The following is a 22,618-nucleotide window of genomic DNA, read 5'->3' on the forward strand; positions in this document are numbered from 1 at the left end:
AGAAAACCGTCCGCAATGCCATCTCCAAATACGCAGGATACTGTCCGTTTTGCAACACATGTGAAACGTCGGGGAGTTCCTTGTTCTCAGATTTTCGCTGCACGTGGCTTTATTAGAAACCGTCTGCTAGAGTCTAGACACATACATGGAGTCTGGTGACCTGTGGGAAGGAGCAAGGGCCAGAATTCCTGCCCAGTCGCTCTGGGCCCTAGTCCTCTACCTTAGTCTCCTTAACTTTCCACCTGCCGCTGGTCACCTTGCAGCAGAACGCTGACCCTCCAGCCCCTGCCCCGCTACCCACCCCCCACCCCCCTGCCGCGCGGCAAGTAGCCGCTGCAAACCCTTCCCGGGGGACCTGGAAGGCTGGGCTGGGGTGCGGCGGGGGCGGAGCTCGGCGCCCTGCTGCCGCCGCCACCGCCGCCGCTGCCTGCGAAGCTGCAGCCCCTTCCCCGGATGCTCCGGCCCGGCGGCGCTGCCCTCCGTGGACAGGTGGGCGCATCCCGGGCCTGACGGAGGAGCAGTCGGGCACGTGAACTCCCACCTCCAATTTGGCTCCGTGCCGGGCGGCGGCGGCTGCAGCCCCGCGGTGGGGGCGGCCCCCGCGGTCTCCGCCCGGCTCCTGCGCGCCGCCTCTGCTCTTTGCATAGTAATTTCAGTTCCTGCGAGCACCCAGCTAGCTCCCGGAACGGGGCGAAAAAGGACCGCCGCTCCGGAGCCCGCCGGAGCTATCCGTGTGGCGCCGAGAGCCGCCGCTTGGGATATGCGACGGGAAACCCCCGCCACAGCGCAGGCAGCGGCCCCGCGGCGCCGGGGAGAGCCCAGCGAGAGCAGGTAGGCGACCGGCGGCCGCGGGAGGAGACGCCCCCCTGCGCCACCTCTGCCCGGCGTCCAGCCCGGGAGACCGGAGCTTTGTGGTGTGCTCGGTACCGCCGGGGGTATGGATTCGGTCCCACATTTTGCCCGCTGATCGTTTGCCTGTTGCTCTTGTCCCCATCCCGTCCTGCGCTCCAGGAGGGGCCGTCTTTCTCGCAGGTGATGAATTTCTCTGCAAGGTCATTGCTCCCTTAGGCTCTGGCTTTGAAGGTAAATGGGAGACGAAGCCTGCTGTTCTTGTTCTTGGGCTGGGAGGCGTGGGGATTATAATCCATCAGGTCTGCACACTGTGAATATCCAAACAGGGGTGTGTGTGTGTGGTGTGTGTGTGTGTGTGTGTGTGTGTGTGTGTGTGTTTGGCAATACTATACTTGTAATTTTCTCATTTTCCCATGTCTATTTTCTTTAGAGTCAAAACACTGTGGTTTTCATATATTTCATATGTGTGTGTATATACATGTATATGTGCGTTTACCCACATACACACTTGCATATATAGTTTATCTTGAGAGAGGTGGAGAGAGGAGGGGAGGCAGAGGCTGATAAAGGGAAATCATTGTAGAGACCTGTTCAGTATGTAGAGGTGAACTTTGGAACCACATTAAGTCAGGGTAGAGACTAGAGGCTATCAAGGTTCTGCAGAGATGGATCTTAGGAAAAAATCTGAAGAACACTGCCAGCCGATATACACACAACAGATTTTCACGCTATCCAGGCAGATCTAAAAGATAGATGCAAAATTTCAGACACAACAGTGGACTATAAAAGAGGAGGTGCAGGGGAAGAGGGGTTCTTGGACACTGGGAAGTGAATTTTGGGTGGTGGGAAGGCAGCAGACAGCCGTCAGGTTTGAAGGGCCTCCTGGAGAAGCAGTGGGAGAAATCTCTGCTTGGAGTGTAGGCAGTTCAAGGTTAAGATGATGTGAATGTCCAGAAAGCAGCAGAGGCGGTGGGGAAAAGGCAAGGGTTGGAGGAGGGGAGAAAGCAGCTCAGAGTCACCGAGAAGCAAGCACCTTTTATTAAGGGGATCTTCCTGTTAAAGCAAACCTGGATATGCTCCATCGCAATATTTTTCACAACACATTTGTGAAAGAACCATCAGTCCGTGTCTTCATTTTATTTTTGCGGGGAATCTGGGTCATGATGGGACTGAAAGAAACTGAAGTGTTTACAACCCCAGCAAGATTTGGGGAGAGAGTTGATTAAGGCTTAGTCTCATGAAATATTTACACATCTCTTGCGTGGGCTTTTGTTTGCTCTTGTTGGTGCTGCTGCATATTTTACTTCGATAATGCTTTGAGTGTACTTCTCTTGAATGTGCTTATTTTCCAGTTATAAACTATTCTTTCTTTTCCATTGTGTTCACCATTGGCCTGCCCTGAGCCTGGGAATAAAGACACATGAGTCACAGCATAAAGAAGAAAATCTGGTCTGTTGCTATCTGCGAATGACAGGAGTTTGTATTAGAGAATGTTCTTTAAATAGAATCACCAAGAGCACTTTTTAAGTTTTTATGTGTTGGGGGAGGGGAGGAAATGGGTTGTTGATTCACAAACAGGAAAAAAGAGTAGTAATCGCCATTGCAAGTCTAGATGTTATATCACTGGGATTTATTTTGGAAACAGAGCAGAGGAACTCACGCTGAGCCACGTACAGTGTGTTGTGGTGTGGTGAGGCTTCACCTAATCATTAACTAGACTTTTATGAAAATGATGAGGGAAAAAAAAAAAAAGCATGGCTTCATATGGGAAGTGGAGGCCTGAAACATGACCTGAATCGGATCAGTCTCAACTGGAGGTCGGGGTGAGGTCCAACAAGCCATTTTGAAATTTGGGTATTTTTTAATTGCCTCAATACACTTGCCTTAATTATTTGTCCCTGCAACATTTTCTTGACTGTGCCTCAAATATACTTATGAGATATAGGTCTCCTTCACTGTATGAATTCCCAGTCAAAAAACCTACAACTTATGGGGAAGCATTAAAATGTCCGTCATGGAATCCAAAATCATAAAAGATTGGGAGTCAGGACACGCAGTTCCAGCCCCAGCTCACGCATGAGTTCTTTCAGTGCTAGCAATTTCTGCCCTCTGTGCACTCATTCATTGATTCATTCATGCAATCAACCTTGTTTATCTAGAACTCACCATGGTCCTCGTCTGTGGAATAGAAGACTGAGCGAGACACAGCCTCTGCTGGCAGAACTGGGCAGGGAGTGAGTACCACCTGGTTCAGTGCTCTGACAGGGCCTGTAGACCATGCTGCAGAAGTCAGGTCGTGGAGGTAGAGAGGACGAGGACTGTGTGCAGAGACCTGAAGAACAAGAGGAACTAGTTTGGTAAAGAGGAGAGAGAGGAGCAGTCCTGGTACAGGGGCCAAAACGTGAAGAGGCTCAGGAATAACAGGTAGCTCTGGGTGGGTGAAAAACTGAGAGAAGATGGAGACGGAAAGATATATGTGAAAGGAAGCAGACCCACCCTCACACTGAAGTCCGGCAGGGCCACTAACTCATCTGGTCATGACTGTAAACTGTTTGACCTGGGTAAGTTAGGTACATGCATATCCAGGGAGGCTCTATGTTGTTCACATCACCCAATGTTATACCCTTCAAATATCTAGAAACACTATTCACTATTTTTTTTTAACGTTTATTTATTATTGAGAGACAGAGCGTGAGCGGGGGAGGAGCAGAGAGAAAGAGGGGGACATAGAATCTGAAGCAGGTTCCAGGACCAAGGTGTCAGCACAGAGCCCGACGCAGGGCTCGAACTCACAAACCACGAGATCATGACCTGAGCCGAAGTGAGACGCTTAACCGACTGAGCCACCCAGGTGCCCCCCTATTCGCTAATTTGTAATAACCTGATTAAAAAGGAGATGTACCCTTGAAAAAGTCATAATCCTCTATGTCTCAATTTCTTCATCCATGAAATGTCTGCCCCCTACTTTGCCTATTGTGAGAATAAAAGGGAATGAGAGAACGGAGATTGGAGTTTTATAGGAGGCAGGGGATCTTATTTTTATGACAACAGTGCTCAGGGCAAAAAGATGGAAAGTACTGTATATGCCAGGGATTAATTGTCCCCAATGACCCAAAAGGCAAAAGTATGATGGTTTGAAAAAGTGGATGAAAAAAAAAAAAAGTAACTCAGAAACATGTACTAAAGAGAGCCAAAAGGTCTCACACAATTCTTAAATTATGTCTTAAGTGAGGGAAATGTATATAGCAACCCCATGGCAATCAATAAGTGCCCTTCTAGAACTGGTCACAACCCATTGTGAAGTCAGTTTACTGGGTCTGATGGCATTTTTATTTTCAAAAAAATGAAGTAGAGTAAAACAGAATAGAAGGGTAAGTAAGTATAGTTCATGGAACTTTTTGATTAAATATATGTTTATATGTATATATACACATCCGACTATGATGTAGATTGTATATCTTATTATGCATCATGTTCCAAAAAGTCCAAAAGCCAGTGCTTTAAGTGACACAAAGAAGAGATGCTTCCCGTTTGTCAGACCCCAAGAGTCAACAGGAAATCTGATACACAAGCATTTACACAATATTCTGAAAGGCAGAACTGCCTTGAGAAAGGCAAGACATTATGACTTACCATTAATTCATGACACTAAAGTCAGATGAGAAGGAGGTCCTTGGGGACTGCATTAATCTAGAAAGGCTTCAAGGAGAAGGTAGAATGTGAGCTAGTTTATGAAAGATGAATGGATCTGGGTGGGCAGTGTGGAAGGAGTGGTGATATAGAAGGAAGAAGTAAAGAATGAGGCAGGGTAGTGTGAGCTTTATTTAAGAAACATTTAGAAAAGAAAATGAGTATCGAGGTGGGGGGAGAGAATCACCGCAGGATTTCCGTTTAGACTAAAATATTAGCCAAGAGTTGTTATTTTGTATATAAGATTTCTTTTCCTAATACTACTCCATTAAGAAAATCTAGTCATGGGGCGCCTGGGTGGCGCAGTCGGTTAAGCGTCCGACTTCAGCCAGGTCACGATCTCGCGGTCCATGAGTTCGAGCCCCGCGTCGGGCTCTGGGCTGATGGCTCAGAGCCTGGAGCCTGTTTCTGATTCTGTGTCTCCCTCTCTCTCAGCCCCTCCCCCGTTCATGCTCTGTCTCTGTCTGTCCCAAAAATAAATAAACGTTGAAAAAAAAAATTAAAAAAAAAAAAAAGAAAGAAAATCTAGTCAGCATGGCCATAACATCATAAATCTGTCATTTCCTCCCTTTAAAAAACTCTCATTTGCAATAATTCACTGGCTAGGCCTTGTTTCAGTTGAATTCAATGAACTATTGAAATTACGCCATATACCACATTGTAGCATGAGCATTTCGTTTCCCAGAACACAAGTACCATCATTGGCACAGAGGGGCAAGGGTGATCAAGTGACTATCACAAATCCAGCAAACCTTTCTATTCTCTCCTACAAGTCTCCTTTCCTGTGTGCCTCGTAGGTAAAAACCCCCGTGTTAGAAACCAACAGCTTCTTGAAGATGAATCAGACCACTTGGTACTCATAACCCCAAAAGAAAGGGCAGAACCTGCCAGATTTTATTTTTTCAGTTGCTCTATGACTTGTCCGGCATTTTAGTAAAATGTTTGAGTATGTTTGCATGCATTTTGAGAAATTAACATCAGTGTGTTTTGCTGCAACCCGAGCTATTAGGAGATAAAATCAGAGGAGAATGTCTTCACTTGTGTTTCTTAAAATGTTTGGTGGGCTTCTTTCAGCTCTTGCTACCTTTCCTATGGAATAGAACAACATTATGATATTAATACCCTTTTGAAAACAGGTATACCTTCAACCAGAAGAACAGTGCCAGTTAAAACAGAGACTCGGGTACCCAAATTAGTTGATTTGGAGTTCAGTCAAATATGGAGATTCACTTTTCTATAAAGATGTCCTGGACTCCTTTTTCATCTTCCTTCATCAGAATCTTTAGATTACTGATAAGCTAGCTTAGTTGCATAAGAGTCAAGTCCGGAATAACAAAAACACTTAGAGGCTGCATTTGAATTGAAAAGACTTTATTGAATTTCATGGGGGAAAATGTATATGAGCTTACAATTTAGATTACTTACTGTCTTGAATGCCAGTGAGAAAAATTTTCACAGCTTTTTATTTGGGCTTATTGGAGTTGCCAGCACAATAACAGCTTTCTGATTTTTCATGTCTATAATTAGATCGTCGGCTTTATTTTAAAGCTGTCAGCATAATTGGGGGCCTGAATTATTATTACCAGGTAATAATAACGGACCCTTAGCTGGAAGGCTAAATGCTGTGACCTATTGAATCTGAATCCGAATCTAAATGTAGGGCTTGGAAATCTATATTTTTTGATGGTCCTAAAATGATTCCAATAGCCAGACTTGAACACCACTGTTCAGTCTTGCCTTTACTTACAGGGGAGAAAAAAAGATAACAGGTGAGCCCCAGATGAGTGAATAATGTGTCCTCATGATTGTTAGAGCTGGGGCTAAAACCTAGACCTCTTCTTTCTAATTCTCTACTGATTCTCTGCTGAGGGGGGAAGGAATGGGGTCTGAAGAGAGGATATGAATGGCTCCAGAGTGGTGGGGGTAAGGGAATCTAATTATTCCTGCAGCCCTTCCTCCAAAATTGAGAGTCAATGCTGTGAGCCTTTCTAAGTGACAACGCAGTGATCTCTCTCCCAGAGGTCTGATGTGGCAGAAAAATTGTGGGCATCAGCTGTGCAATCTGAGGCAGGGAGCCTTCTTGGACTTACTTACACACCAGATTCCACTTAAACATGTTAATTCTTGGGTCTTAAACCCGGTGGATACCCAAGCCAACCCTACTGCTTTAGTCAGTAGTCACAGCTTGTGACACTTGCAGAACCAAGCAAACCTTGAAAATACTCAAGGCTAGAGAGTAACAGTTCACAGTCACAGGCACCTCCAGGGACCTCAGCACTCTTGCTAATTCAGTAACAGACAGCTGGACAGAGAGCTCCAGTGCTCCTTAAAAGACCACATTTCCATCTACTAATTTTCTAGAGAAAAGGAGTTGCAGAGGATCCTTTTTTAAGCCTGAATTGCAAATGGTCCAGCAAAGTGGAAGATCTAGTTCAGGGGGAGTAATCAAGATGTTTTATGGGGATAGACTCTTGATTGTTTTTTCAGCATATTGATTTCTAAATAGTCTAAAATTAAAACAATCATATTGTGTCTATGGGAGACTCTTCTCTTTCTTTATAATGTACAACTTTGGGTAAATTAAATGCTTGAGGGAGCTAAACATTTGTGTTCACTATATTTTCTGAGTAATCAGAGCATCTTTTTTTGTTTCAATTCTTGTTGACAATTTTTTTTCTAAAATGTTATAGTCTGTGCCTTATAGTCTGCCTTAATGAGTACACTATAGCAGATATCATCGGGATTCAGAATTTTGCATCAGCTCCAGATTTTTATTCCAAATTATGTCTGTGTAGGACAGGGCTGCTGAATATAATATAGACATTTTTAATCATCTTTCTTCTTTTTTAGTCTGATATGAATTTGCTTTCTCCCGATACACTTCTCAAAAATTGTTGTTCAAGGGGCACCTGGGTGGCTCAGTCAATTAAGCGTCCAACTTCGGCTCAGGTCATGATCTCACAGTTCATGAGTTCAAGCCCCACAATCAGGTTCTCTGCTGTCAGCACAGAACCTGCTTCAGATCTTCTGTTCCCCTCTCTCTCTGCCCCTACCCCGCTCTCTCTCTCAAAAATAAACATTAATTTTTTTTAATTGTTCAAAATGCAAGATATAATTGATTCATCATGGAGTCCACTTTGTTGGACTTTGGTCATTGCCTTTGCCATTACATCATTTTGGAATGCTCAATCCTTCATCCTAAATTAGCTTCTCAATCCCCTCAAAACATGGTTTAGAGATCAATTATTTCAGTGAACCCTCCGTGATTCTTATGCCCTGTCTCTAACTACTTTCTTATACAGAGCATGAATTTTTAATTTACACTTGGTAATATTTTTTTTCTAAGCACGGCTTTCTTTGAATACTATAAATTATTTCTCCTTGAAAAATGCAGGTAAAAATGAAGCAACTAGAATTTTAATGCTAATGAGGATTTTAATCAGTGCGAAGGTTAATAAATGGATATGCATTTTCCCTTGCATCCTTGAATGAGTAGAAATTGCTTCTGACAAATGAGTGTGGAGGTTTGGTCTTGTTTTCATGTTGAACATGTTCCGAAAGCAGTCACCGAGCAGAAATCTGTCAATGTCAGGGTTAGGGGCTGAGCTCTCATTAAGTGAAAATGCCTATGCAATCTCCTTTCACATGGGGATGATTTTGTGTCTACACGTATAGATACTCAGAGCAGAAGAATCCTTTGCTGTGAGCATCTGAGAGACCCGATACATTTCACTTAATGTGGCCAGACCTCAGGTTTGAAGATGTATATACCAGGTCAGAAATTAAAAACTGGCACAGTTTGTGGGCCCAGCAGGAAGATCATGTTTTATTTGACTTGCAGGTATTTATTTTTCATTAAGGCAATATTTAAAACTTAAGAGATATATTATAAAAAATGAGACACTGATACATACTCTCTGGGTAGAAGCTAAGTAACAGTATGTGCTACATCTTTATTTCATTATAGTCTCCACTACTCCCTACTGTCTCTCTGACACTGAGGCTTCATAGAAGCCACTTGTGCTCAGCAACTTCAGTTAATAGGGATTGAGTTTGTGATGTTTTCTAAATATCCCTGGGCCCTCCAGTGCTGTGACTGTACTCATGAAACTGATGTGACTCTACAAAGTAGAGAGATCATTGTGGTCAATGTCATTGACTCCCGTAAACTATCACGAGAGTCTAAAAAGTTTCCATCATCAAAACATGCAGATGCTGCAAAAGGTTAATGAATACAAACTGGGTTGATGTGGTCTGTTAGTAAGAGAAGAGTGAATTTTTCAGTTTGCTTATTTTTTACCGTACCACTTTTGGCAGCAAGCAAACAAAATCAACCGTCCGTAGAACAGTTCATTTCTTCTTTAACCAATAACTACAATTTTACATCAGATTGCTTTATGTGTGTTTAAATACACCATATCTTTATGTTACATACGACTCTTTAGCTATATGCCAAACTTGCCTAGCCTCCTGAACGCCCAAAGCATATCTCAGTCTTTCAGGTAATGGTGAGGTCTATTTCATAGGCTTGGCAATTGAGAACCAACTGTCAGAAGTAGTATCAACTCTTATCCCAGTTTGTGTCTGTGTCTGTACAGCTGAGAAATGTGCATCTAACAATGGCAGTTGGCTGTGCTTTTAACTCATCCCTGAGATCACTACATAGTGTGGCCACTGGATTGTTTGGAACTCGTCTGTTACTAGGGCTGACAATAAGCTGACTGTGTCACAGTTGATCATTCACATTAGAAGTAAAGACATATGCCCTTCTGAGACAATAGGATGAAAACCTCAGGCAGATCTCAAAAATAGAGAAAGCTCTTAATTAATAGCTCTCTGAAATCACTTTCTTTCTCAACTACCGCTGCCACTTTCCTTCCTCGTGCACACTTTGCTGCGTACCACCCCCACACTGTGCCTCCCACCTCGCTTCTAAAAACATCCTCACATCAAATTATTAATCCCAAAGTGTCGGTGCTTCACCATCTTCACTCTAAGAAGACGGGGCTGAGAATAGTATCAGTGGAAGCCAACAGAGGACACGGGGCTACATTGACTCTGTGCTTTCTTTGGACAGAGCGCATTTCCATGTAGAATGATGTCCGCATCTTCATAACACCTAAAATGTATTGATAACTTGTAAGAGACCATAGGTGTTAAAATTCTTTAGGGGTCAGGGGCGCCTGGGTGGCGCAGTCGGTTAAGCGTCCGACTTCAGCCAGGTCACGATCTCGCGGTCCGTGAGTTCGAGCCCCGCGTCAGGCTCTGGGCTGATGGCTCGGAGCCTGGAGCCTGTTTCCTATTCTGTGTCTCCCTCTCTCTCTGCCCCTCCCCCGTTCATGCTCTGTCTCTCTCTGTCCCAAAAATAAATAAAAATGTTGAAAAAAAAATTTAAAAAAATAAAATTCTTTAGGGGTCAAGGTAATTTTTTTCTTAGTGATTTGAAATAACATAAACTTAGTTACACTAAAACTTTCATGCTCTTATGAAGAACTGTTCTATTTCCCTGGCGGTTATTTGGATGTCTAAAATTGTAATGATGAGTTTTTAAAGATCATCCCTCACTACTTTTGAGTAGTGAGTCTAACTCTCAGAGAGGGATGATAAAAGTTAATAATGTGAGCTTGATGGATTGGGGATATGTCAGCTACTTCTGCTTTGCAAATGAAATAAAAGCATTCCTCAAACTGGAAATAGGATTTTATTTAGGAGATGAAGTATAGAATGTGAAAGGGGACCGGCTGAAGCTCTGATTTGAGGAAGATAGATGCTTGGATCATTTAATAAATTTGTATCGAGTACTTGATATATATGTTAGGCCCTTTGCTATGTGCTAGGGATTCAAAAATGAATAAAACATAATCTGAACTCTCAAATAATTCCCAGACTCCTGGCCTACATAAACATATTAATAAATATGCTCAGCAGCATTAGAGTGGGTTCTTTTCCTGGTGAGGTTCCTTGGGAATTCCCCTACAGCCTAACAACCAGGCTTCTTTCTCTGTCCCAAACAGACCTCTCTCTTCCTTCCTCTAGGCCCTAGCAATTCACTTAATTTCCGTTCCCCTTCAGAGCTTCGCCACCTGCTCACCACACCTGGGTTCCTTTCTTCCAGCCAGGCCAGCTTGAAAACTGGAGGAAGCCTTTCCCACACCACACTTCCTTAATGTCGTCAAAAATGAAATGGTAGACATATGTATTTTCAACTTCATCTTGTTAAAAACAACGAAGAAACAGAGGGGAGCAAATGTGACCAAGATAGGGAAGGTGTAAGATTAAGAAATCTTCCAGGTTTCTGTGGGCAGGTAGTTTATATACTGTAGGAAATTTCCTCCCCATGAAAATACCAGAACCTCAATGTAACTTCATCGCCCCTCATTTTTTTCTATTCAAGAAAACATCTACAAATGCAAGTGAGATAAATGAGAGTAACATTATTATAAAAATTACTTTATCATTGAGATCAACATAACTGACATTACAGAAAACTGCTCTAAATTAGTCTTTTAATAAATCATTTGTTGTCATTGGTACTTTACCATTGCTTATAAATGGTTTGTAATATGCTAGTGTATTTTAAGACAAGTGAAAGGCCGCCATTTGGGATTATTAGACTCGCAAGGATCACCTTCTCCCTTGGAAGATGATCTTGAATCAGAGCATTATTGGGTAATATACCCATTTCGGAGTACTGAAAACACTTGGGGTTTTCTTAGTTGTTGGGTTAAATATCCCCTGCCTTCATGCTATCCTTTTTTCCTAACATGGTGCTTATCACTCTTCCCTGGTCTTCCTCTTCAGGGTTAAGACCCTAGAGTTTAAGTGGTAAATCACATCTCTGGATTGCCTGGTGAGTGATTCCATTTTTGTGTATTCACTCCTGCTGAGAAGAGAACTTTCTTGCTTTGCTGCCCAGAAGGTAGCAGCACAGGGGAAATAAGAGAAGAGGCAGTACCTAGATTTCAGAACTAAGGATGGTAAGTGAAAAAGAATGAAAAACCAACCAAACACGTGGGGAAGAGGAATTTAGTTGAGGTAAATGAGGATCAAGAGCCTAAGGGAACCACTCAGGGCACTTTTGCTATCTTGGTTCTAGGGCATAAGAGAACCCTAGTACATTTCTCTTCATCCATTTGCTTTCCACTGTAAGGAAATGGGTGATGAGTAGACTACAAATCTGTCCAGTTAATGAGCTCAGATTCTTTCAAAACTTCATTCTTTAGCCTTTTCTGCTAGTGACATCCTGCTAAACCCATTTCTCATTTAAACAAATCTATGAGATTTGTACTTTTACTTCCCCCATTTTAGAGATGAGGAAACAGATTAAAAACTTGCCAAAGGTCCCTCAGATAGTATCTGACTCAACTGTGTGTAGATTCAGAGTTGTCTAACTTCAAAGGTCACAAGCTTCACTTCACTACTATACCACACTGTAATGTATTAACATTATTATTATTACCACTGGGTCAAAAGCAGAGGAATAGGTTGGATTTTATAGCCTGATTTCTCCTATCTCAAATTTCATTTTGTGTTGCTGAAAAACCAAACTGAAAGCTTATAAATCAGAGATAAGACTTTTTTTTTTTAAGCAAACAGAGTGAGTTCAAGGACAAACAAACATTTTAGGTTAAAACTTTATAAATCATTGTATAGGCGGTTAAATTGAAAAATAAAAATGTTTATCAAAATATCCAGGTGACACATATGTTCAGCAAACAACATTTCTTTGTTTCTCAAGAGAAAAACTAAATACCGATCAGATAGTCACGTGCATACACATGTGCGCACACACACACATAGAAGGAGAAAAACAAAGCATGTGTCTGTGTTTAGCCCTACCTGTGGACTTTGGACTTAGACACTATTTATAGAACTAGTGTTTCCGTGATTGATGTTTTAATCATAGATACTCATTTACTTATGAAAGTTGAGCAATTCCTCATTTTAGCTGGCAGCTAAGTGTTCTAGTTCAAATTAAAGGCTGAAAAAAAAAGACAGTCTATGTACAGAAGGCTCATTTGAGACAAGCTCCTTCTTAAAACCATATTCCTAATAAATTAATGATAGTTGACAGGTAGATGAATATATATTATCTCTATCCATTTTAAAGACGAAAATCTAATTGTTTTTAAAGCCATGACTTCTGCCTTAATTTATTTTTTGTTCCTTAATAAGCAATTGATTTTTTTCTAGTTAAAAAAAAAATAGGCAGAAGTCACCTGCAGGCATTGATCTTATTACTGGACTCTTGTCATCAATCTGGAATGTGTTTACCACAAACAACACTTCATGTTGTTTCAGAATCCAAATGCTTTGTTCCAGGGGATGGCATGGCAAAGTGCACTAGTTTTCAAAATGCAGAAGATTTTGATCAGTGACCTGTAAGATGATCTTAGATAGTATACAGGTTTGCTTTTTATTTTAATAGTTACGAATTTGTTTTATTTCAGAAATGTATTGGGGCGCCTGGGTGGCTCAGTCAGTTAAGCGTCTGACTTTGGCTCAGGTCATGATCTTGCGGCTTGTGGGTTTGAGCCCCGCATCGGGCTCTGTGCTGACAGCATGGAGCCTGGAGCCTGCTTCAGATTCTGTGTTTCCCTCTCTCTCTCTACCCCTCCTCATTCACAGTCTGTCTCTCTCTCTCTCAAAAATAAATAGACATTAAAAAAAAATTGAAATATACTAAGAATAAATTTAAAGTATATTTTAAAAATATAGCCTATAATGTATTTAGCATATGGTATATTTTTAAATTTATTTTAAAATAAATTTATATTTAATATTTTTTAAATATACCATATACTAAATACACCATATGCTGCTATATGTAAAATACATTACTAGCACATCAAAACTGTTACTTTGCAGAGAGAGCATTTCTTAAGACTAGGTTAATATTTTCAGCTAGTGCACCAATTAAAGTCAATTGAATAAAAAGCATTAAGTAAAAAATAGTTTAGATAAGAAGCACCATAAGGCAAAAATCATGAAAGTGACACACACATCACAATCTGTGAAAATGGTACTTGAAGTCATGTCATTGCTCAAGGGACCTCAGTTTCTTTTTAGAAATGAACAGTTTGGTCCAGAAATTCCTAAGAACAATTCTAGTTTTAATGTCCAGGTTTTTAAAACGGTCTTTCATTTTTTTCTTCTCTCTTGGGCCTCTTTTTTTTTTTTCTGGATTTGGGGTCTCTTCAGCCTTTTCTGGAACTTGGAGATGCCCTTCTTATCTCCCCCCTCTCCATTGCCACCAGTAATTTATGCATTCAGTTGTTCACACATGTATTCATGGAACAAACATACTGTGGAGAATTTCCATAGTAGGTTTTGTTGTAGACATGCAAGAAAGCTACAGGTCTGTACTCTCTGACTTCTGTGTAAATGAGTCTACATGTCTGTGGTTCCCATTAAAATGAAAGTCATTGAAAGCCCTGGACTTCTGCCATATTTTTTTCTTTGTATTTCCTAAATGATTAAGAGATCTTCGTTAGAAAGTCCCTTCATTGATAAAACACATTGTCAAGGCTCATATTACAAATTTAAAACATGTGTTCTCCAAATCCTAAATAGGATTATACATGAGAGTGGACAAAAGGGGTTTGTACATTTCATAGTTAGAAAGGTCCAATTCTTGGGCTATTTTGAATACAAAGGGAAAAATTAGTATGGTCATAATTTTTTTTAAAGTTTATTTTTGAGAAAGAGAGAGAGACAGAGACAGAGAGAGTGTGAACAGGGGAAGGCAGAGATAGAGGGAGACACAGAATCCGATGCAGGCTACAGGCTCTGAGCTATCAGCCCAGAGACCAACACAGGGCTTGAACTCCCAAACCGTGAGATCATGACCTGAGCTGATCATGACACTTAACTAACTAAGCCACCCAGGAGCCCCAGTACTGATTTTTGAGTACAGGCTAATGCATCTTTGGTCAGTTAGAAATTTTTACAAATTTGAGTGAAATGCAAAATTTTAGCACTTATCAGTTTTTTTTAAAATCAGTTACTTCAAGGGAGGAGTTGAGTTTCAGCGGCATTTATTGGTTTTCTATATAGTTTACCCCCTGGCAAGTGGTTAAGGTATAACTATTATTATGCCTACTTTTCTCTGGAATTTGTCCTTGAGAAACATTGTGAAAATGTTGTAAAGCACCTGGATGTGGTGAGTATAAATTGTCACCACTATCTCTGTAATGTCAATAGAGCTGTTTTATGCTTGCCAACAATTCATAAGATTTTTCTATACTGATGAAAAGGATATAGCTGTGGTTTCCTGCTGGAGTTTCTATATAATAGTGAGACAAGCATCAGAGGATGCAGTTGGTTGTGGTCGCTTGCTCACACACTGCTGTTCTTTTCTTTTTTGTAAAAAAACAGGAAGCTGAAATTTGCTCTTTACGTAGTTCAGCCAGTGTTTAATAAGGTCTTATCTATGTGCTAATATGTAAGGATGTAAAGATGAAAAGAGGCTTCTCCACCTTTAAAGACCACAAAATCTTACTATTAAGAAATATTAAAGAGTTTGAAACACTTGGAACAGTATTTATCTTCTCTCAATACACATACAATGTGATAAAAATGGATTACTTGAAATCGTTTCCAGATTTGTAGTTTATGTTTTACTATGAGTAGATCCAACTTTCCAAGTGTCACATTAAAACGTATTTTGAAGAAACAACTAGTTGGCTCAGGTGGGGTTTTTTTTGTTGTTGGTGGTGGTGTTGTTTTGAGAGACCATGCATGAGAACCGGGAGGAGGGGCGGAAGGGGAAAGAGAGAGAGAGAGAGAGAGAGAGAGAGAGAGAGTCTTAAACAGGCTCCACGCTCAGTGCAGAGCCAACGTGGGGCTCCATCCCACGAACCTGGGATCATGATCTGAGCTGAAATCAAGAGTCATACCCTCAACCAACTAAACCACCCAGGCACCCCATCATAATTTTTTTTAATGTTTATTTATTTTTGAGACAATGCGAGAGACAGAGTGCAACCAGTGGAGGGGCAGACAGAGGGAGACACAGAATCTGAAGCAGGCTCCAGGCTCTGAGCTGTCAGCCCAGAGCCCGACGCGGGGCTCAAACTCACGAACCGTGAGATCATGAGATCATGACCCAAGCCAAAGTCAGATGCTTAACCACTTAACTGACTGAACCACTCAGGTGCCTCTGTCATAATTTTTTTTTTAAGTCAGGCACAAAAAGACCATTTGTAACCAAGTGCATATTCTGAATAGAAACAATTTATGGTAGCGATATCAGTTAGGAAAGCAGTAACGGTACGGTGGATGTAGAATAATGGATTTATCATAAGTGTTAGACCTTACATAATCATGGGAGCTTATAAAAAGGTCTATGGGAAGCAGTTGTTCTGCATCTGATATTGGGCCTGCGGTGATCGTAGGCTAACAGAGCCAGCAGTGGGAAAGAAAAGCTGGATGTGAAGTGGAGCAGGGACAATCTGGAACCCGCAAGACAAACTGGAACACAGAAAGACAAAACAATCCCCGCTGGACTCCTGTCTCCTCCAACCACAGCCACCTGGGAGAACCATGAAAGGGGCTCACCCTTCTCACTGCAGAGCTGTTGACAGACCTTGGGCAGAGGCTGAGAGAGAGGGTCTGGTGGGAGGTGCGGACCTGCGGCCTGGCTGCTGCCTGAGGTCACTGAGGTGAGCCAGGAGATCAGCGCCCAGCCGCTCAGCCGCTGTTGCACCACAGGGCTCTTCCAAGCCGAATAATGCTAATGCCCCACTTCTGCCACCAAATATCACAGAGGTTTCCCTTGTAGCCAACTATACTGAAGGAGTATTTAGCGAAGGGAATCCCGGGAATGGATTTCCATCTGAGCTAAGCTTCGTACAAAACCACCCCGGAAACTAGCCAATAGAAAGAGAAATGTCTAAGGTTAGAAAGCCCCTTGTTTTTGAGTTCTGCAAGAATGCTTTCCATTAAAGGGCTCAGAGTCCAGTCTACGCATAGATTATACTTAAGACATTTTCTTCTATAGACTTATACAAATTTTCTTCTCTATGTACAACTGTAAGTTGTTGGTTTACTTCCATTCAAAAACTAAAGTTGCAGAAAGAGTGATATATAAAAACAGGTTCCAAGATTCATGTCGTTTACGCCTCTGAGTTCATCTCTTCAAAATATAAATCATCTTGCATTATAAAAGTTAATGAGATTAATTCTGCTCGTGGCTGGATGATGCAAGGTGAACATCTTTCTGCCACAATAGACTCCACACTCCATGTTTAGATTTCTGTAGGTGCTACGGAAAGTTAATATGATACAAAGTTACAGAACAACAGAAGCTGGTTAGAAAGAAGCTGCTTTCCCAATGTTTTGTATTTATTTTGTTTTGAGACTCTTGCACGCAAGGATGTATGCACTGGTGCCATATGAAGTGGTGAGCTTTCTAATGGTGCAACTATTCAACCAGATGTTATAGTCAGGTTCTGGCAATGACTGGGAGGTTGGCCCGTGGCACTTCAAAGACACATTCACTTTTGAAATTGAGTCTTTATCAGTGACTCTCAACCTCTTTTTTTTGCCCCAACTCACCTCATAAATGATTACAGTTTCCCCCTGTAATTCCAATTTTTCCTCTCACCTAAAAAGCACACTGAAGTGCAAGTAAGTGACAAAAACAAAAACCCATTTTTAAAAAAATGGGCAGAGGGTCTGAAAAGACATTTTTCCAAAGAAGAGATACAGATGACTGACAGGTGCTAGTCATGACTAATCATTAGGGAAATACAAACCACAATGAGATGACGTCACACCTGTTAGAATGGCTATTATCAAAAAAGACAAGCAATAACAAACATTGGTAAGGATGCAGAGAAAAGGAAACCCTTGTGCAGCATTAGTGAGAATGTAAACTGGTGCAGTCCCTGTGGAAAACACTATGGAGCTTCCTCAAAACTTTAAATTAAAAATAGAAGTACCATATGACCCAGCAATTCCACTTCTGAGTATTTATCTGAAGGAAATGAAAACACTTGAAAAGATATTTGCACTGCCATGGTCACTACAGCGTTATTTGCAATAGTCAAGGTAAGAAACTTAAGTGTCATTAATGGATGAATGGATAAAGCAAATGTGATTACACACACACACACACACACACACACACAAACTTGTAGTTATGAAATAAATTGGCTCCAGGGGTATAATGTACAGCATGGTGACTATAGTGAATAACACTGTGTTGAATATTTGAAAGTTGGTGAGAGAGTAAGTATCTTAAAAGTTCTCATCACAAGAAAGAAATTGTAACAGTATGGCGATGGACGTTAACTAGACACTGTTGTGATCATTTTCACATTATATACAAAATATCGAATCATTTATGTTGTACATCTGAAATGATTATAATGATATATGTCAATTATAGCTCATTTTTTTAAAAAAAATGCAAGTAAGTGATATAATTTGTAAAATAAATAGGTCATAATCTCTTACTAAAGTACTAGTAAGAAAAATCTCGTTTTTCATGTTGGCACAAGAAATCTGTTACTCAAATATTTCACCATCCTAACCATATTTTCTAATTTGCCCTTTGATAAACTGAAATCCATAATTTAGACAAATATCCTCCAAAACAAATGAAAGTTTTGGGGGATATACAATATCTGTGAGAAGGGAGGAAAGTGCACAATTTTATTAAAATTCCTATGGCATAAAACAATTGATAAAATTGGGCAAACGATATTATGTTTTGGATACATTAGTTGTGTCATTATGTGTTGATCAAATCTGATCATATAGGAGCATTTATTTAAGTAGCATGTGTTATTTCCTGTTGTTGCAAATCCCCACACTTGGGGTGGGTTGGCAGCACATCATATATACGAAAATGGCTAAGTCTTGTTCCTTACCCACAAAGGAATCCTTAATCTAGTGGGAGGGATAATACAAAGATCCAAGTGAAGGGGGAGGAGGACATATTGAGTGTTGCCTTAGTGTGGAAGTGGAAATATTATGGTTCTAAAAGATGAAATCTTAAAATCCTATCTCACGCTATATAGATCTAGAAGGGCAAAGAAAAAAAAAGAAAAAAACAAGTCTTGAGAAAACCAAGCGTTGGTAAGGATGTGAAGCAACTAGACCTCTGACTCATTCTGTGGAAAGCATTTTGGCAGTTTCTTATAAAACTGAACATTCACTTACCATGTGACCCGGCAATTTCACTCCCATTTACCTAAGCGATACGAAAACCTATGGTAACCCAAGAACGTATTTTGTAGTGGCTTTATTCACAATCGCCAAAACCAGAACATAACCGAAATGTCCCTCAGGGAGTGAATAAATAAACAGTGGCACACTTTTGCAATGGAATACCACTCTTCCATAAAAAGGAACAAACTATTAATAACACACAACAACACAGATGAATTGCAAGTATGTGACGCTAATTAAAGAAACCAGACCGAAACAACTATGTACTTTTATATTTATAGGACATCCTGGAAAAGGCAAAACTACAGGAGTGGAGAACAGATGAGTGGTTAAGAGCGGAGGAGGGTTTGACTACAAAGGAATAGTCAAGGGGTATGTCTCTAGGGGGATGATGAGACTGTTCTATATCTTGATTGTGGCGGCGGTCATACAACCATGCATTTGTAAAATTCCTAGAACTGTACCCCAGAAGAGTAAATATAACTGTACATGATTATTTTTAATTTTCATGAAACAAATTCAGCCTAGAATCATGGTCCAGAGTTTAGCAGCCTTCTGGTTCTGGAGTCGGAAAAACAGACCATATGGGGAAGATGCTAATCCTATTTCCTGCTTATTGACACAGAAAAATGTGCAGACTGAACAGATCTGCGCTCTGATGACCAGAAATCTTGAGTTAGTTTTGGTCTCAAAACTCTCTTTAAATGGATAAAGGCAAGTATCATGGGGCCCTGGATATCAGCTGACAATTCTGTTGACCAAAATAATGTTATGTTAACCATCTGGTGGGGGTGTGTGAGAGGAGTGTGAGCTTACTGTCCTCTCCTGACTGTGTGTGAATGGAGTGTGCTGCTCTCCCTGCCCAATCTCGTAGTCACAGACTCTGAGAGACATTGTTTATTCCAATATCATTTATTGAGGTCTTCTATGTGGAGCTCTGTACTATGTGCTATGAGGGCTAAATATTGAGCTACTTAGAGTCTCCATCAAAAAGAAAGCTTACAACCTAGGGTGAGAGATAAGACTCAATAACTGTAATTCAATCAGATTATGATAAATCCTGCAATAGGTTTTCTCCCTGTGCTATGGCTGTTGGGAGGAGAAGTCATCACTTTCTGCCACGGGTATCAGGAAAGACATTTTGCAAAGAGTGTGGCATCTGTCCCGAAATTTAAGAACTCAGTAGATCCTAATGTCCCTGAGAAATGGATCCTTTCAATCTTATTCACTAGCTTCCTCCCTTGTCTAGCACAGACCGTGATACACTGTTGTTGATACATCAATGTTTTGGAATTAATGAATGAAAGAAAGAAAAGACAGCATTTTCAAAGGCAGGGAGCCCATTCCAAGAGGCCATAGCCTGAGCAGAGGAATGCAGGCAAATGCTTCAAGCATGTTTGAGACACTGAGAGTAGTTCCATTTGGCTGGAGAATAGAGGGGGTTGTGGGAAGCAGTATTCCAAAATTGTGTGGAAATCAAACCGGAGGATGTCTACGGTGCCAGGTTAAGTAATGAGAACATTTTTCAGTAGAGGAAGGCACTGAAGGAGCATGAGGTGATCAGATCTGTGTTTTAAAATGAGGTCATTTGTCAGTGATTATGAGGCAGTGACTATTAGTGCTTATATAAGCTGTGTTGGAACCAAGTAGAGAGACCATGCCTGAGGCACCTGGACCAGCTCAAGCAGGGCCTGGAGACACAGTTGTTGCAATATTCCCCCCTTGGAAAAAACAGGAGTCAGAAACCCTGGGATCAAGTCCTAACTCCGCTTCAAAACTGTGGGACAAATCACATAAGTCTCTGTGTATTTTTAAAAGCTGTAGAAGGTGAGAGGTATGTTATTTGAGTCCCAGTTATTGGAAGGAAAGTTGCAAATATTTCTAGCCAGAGATGTGACAAGAATTGGGACTGCATAAACATAGGGGGTGAGGGAGTCGGAGCTGTCCAAATGACTCCAGGATTTTAAGCCAGACCTCACCCGGAGAACACTGGTGCCATTAAAAGAAATAGAGATGTCGGAAGGAGAAGTTCATTTTGACACAATGATGTTGAATCCCGAGTTGGGCATTGTTTGGGATACCGGCCATGACATGCACATCAGATATCTGGCCTGCAGGTATGAAAGTGGAGGAGGATGGGAACATGGGGAGAGGCTGATGCCAGGACTTACAGCTACTAGATCAGCACCATTAGATATCCCAAGTGTGAAAGAGATTTCCAAGGACAGGAAAGAAGAGGACAGAGGAGGAAAATTCCTGATAAACTCAGATTTAGGGGTCAGAAAAGGAATAAGTTTGATCAAAGACTACAAAAACACTGTCCAAAAGTAGAAAGGAAAGTCTCAGAGTGTCAGGCAGAGGGGATCAGTGGTGAAAACAAAGCTGGAGTTCAAAGGGGATGAGGAATAAAATTGAGTTTCCTCATTTTAAAATTGAGAAAATGATACCTTCCTTGCTGGTGTGTTGTGGAGAGTAAATAAGAGATAATACTTAATCTAATGTCTTAGGCTTAAAAATTGGAGCTATTATTAGCATTGTTATTGGAAATTAATTCTCATTTTCAATATCTTCTAGAATTTTTTTAAAATGTAACCCAAACCTTGTGGGTTTTGTATGTGTGTGATGCTGCCTTTCTAAAAGATAAATCATAGGCTCAATTTGCTGCATAATAATATCTCCTGACCTTTAAAGGGTAAAACGTAGCTCCATCCCAGTTTTAGAAGAGCTCCACACTGTTCTGACAAGAGCACATTGTTTTTCAGTAACTCTCATTAGGGAGCCCTGCATGGAAACACAAAATTCTCCTCTCCAGGCCAATGTTGAATAATACCAGGTTACACAGAGTAAGAAGAACTTGCTCATCTGCTTCCTTCTGCCCTAATGTGGAATATATCATTTTTATGAAATTAATGCTAACTTTCAGTCTTAAGGGTGGCACTGAAAACTTAATTGACCCAGAAAATCATTAAGGAAGGGGGGAAAGAGCACTGCTCTGATATACACACTTTTACATCATCTTAGGAATAAGTAGTGCCCAAGACAACATTATACAATTATCAAACGTATTTGTATTGTGATTATTTTTTAATTTTTTATCTAAGAGACTGAGAATTTATGTTTTGATTCACATAAGAACCAGTTTGCCTTTTTTTTTAAGTTTATTTATTTATTTTGGCAGAGACAGAGAGAGCAGCAGGGAGGGACAGAGAGACAGGGAGAGAGAGAACCCCAGGCAGGCTCTGCACTGTCAGCGCAGAGCCCAGTGCAGGGCTTGAACTCAGGAATTTTGAGATCATGACCTGAGCTGAAACCAAGAGTCGGATGCTTAACTGACTGAGCCACCCAGATGCCCCAGAACCAGTTGGTTTTTTAAAGGGGAGGGGGGGAAACACCTCCCTTCCAGGATCATACCTTGTGTCTCACCTCAAATCAGCCACCTTGAAAATGTCTTCAGTTGGGACGCCTGGGTGGCTCAGTCGTTAAGCGGCCGACTTCGGCCCAGGTGGTGATCTCGCGGTCCGTGAGTTCCAGCCCCGCGTCGGGCTCTGTGCTGACAGCTCAGAGCCTGGAGCCTGTTTCAGATTCTGTGTCTCCCTCTCTCTGACCCTCCCCCATTCATGCTCTGTCTCTCTCTGTCTCAAAAATAAATAAACGTTAAAAAAAATTAAAAAAAAAAAAAAAAAAAAAAGAAAATGTATTCAGTTAAGGACACACAGTGAAAAAGCAGAAAAGGCTCCGGGACCACCGCAGTTACTCTGGGGAAACCCATCCAAGGCACGGAGAAGGGTTCTGTGACCATTAAAGACCCGTGTGGCTCTGAAATTCGATGGCCCTTTATTCTGCATGCTCAAATCATTAATCAAAAGTGTGGGATCTCCCAAGGAAATTGATAAAACTG

General features: G+C 41.2%; 1 protein-coding gene across 6 annotated transcripts in view; it reads left to right on the forward strand.

Annotated features, from left to right (window-relative positions):
- Nucleotides 1-697: 697 nt before the first annotated feature.
- GPRIN3 (GPRIN family member 3) overlaps nucleotides 698-22,618 on the forward strand; it is a 67,603-nt gene continuing 45,682 nt past the window's right edge. For 4 of the 6 annotated variants that reach the window (XR_007151644.1, XR_007151646.1, XR_007151645.1 and 1 more), the window contains exon 1: nucleotides 698-831. The gene's annotated coding sequence lies outside the window, so the exon portion shown is untranslated. Of the gene's footprint in view, nucleotides 832-1,011; nucleotides 1,084-22,618 lie in introns of all 6 variants that reach the window. The other 2 variants (XM_047856621.1, XM_047856623.1) reach the window with 2 other exon arrangements.

The sequence above is a fragment of the Prionailurus viverrinus genome, chromosome B1, assembly GCF_022837055.1.
Source record: "Prionailurus viverrinus isolate Anna chromosome B1, UM_Priviv_1.0, whole genome shotgun sequence".
NCBI classification, from domain to species: domain Eukaryota; kingdom Metazoa; phylum Chordata; class Mammalia; order Carnivora; family Felidae; genus Prionailurus; species Prionailurus viverrinus.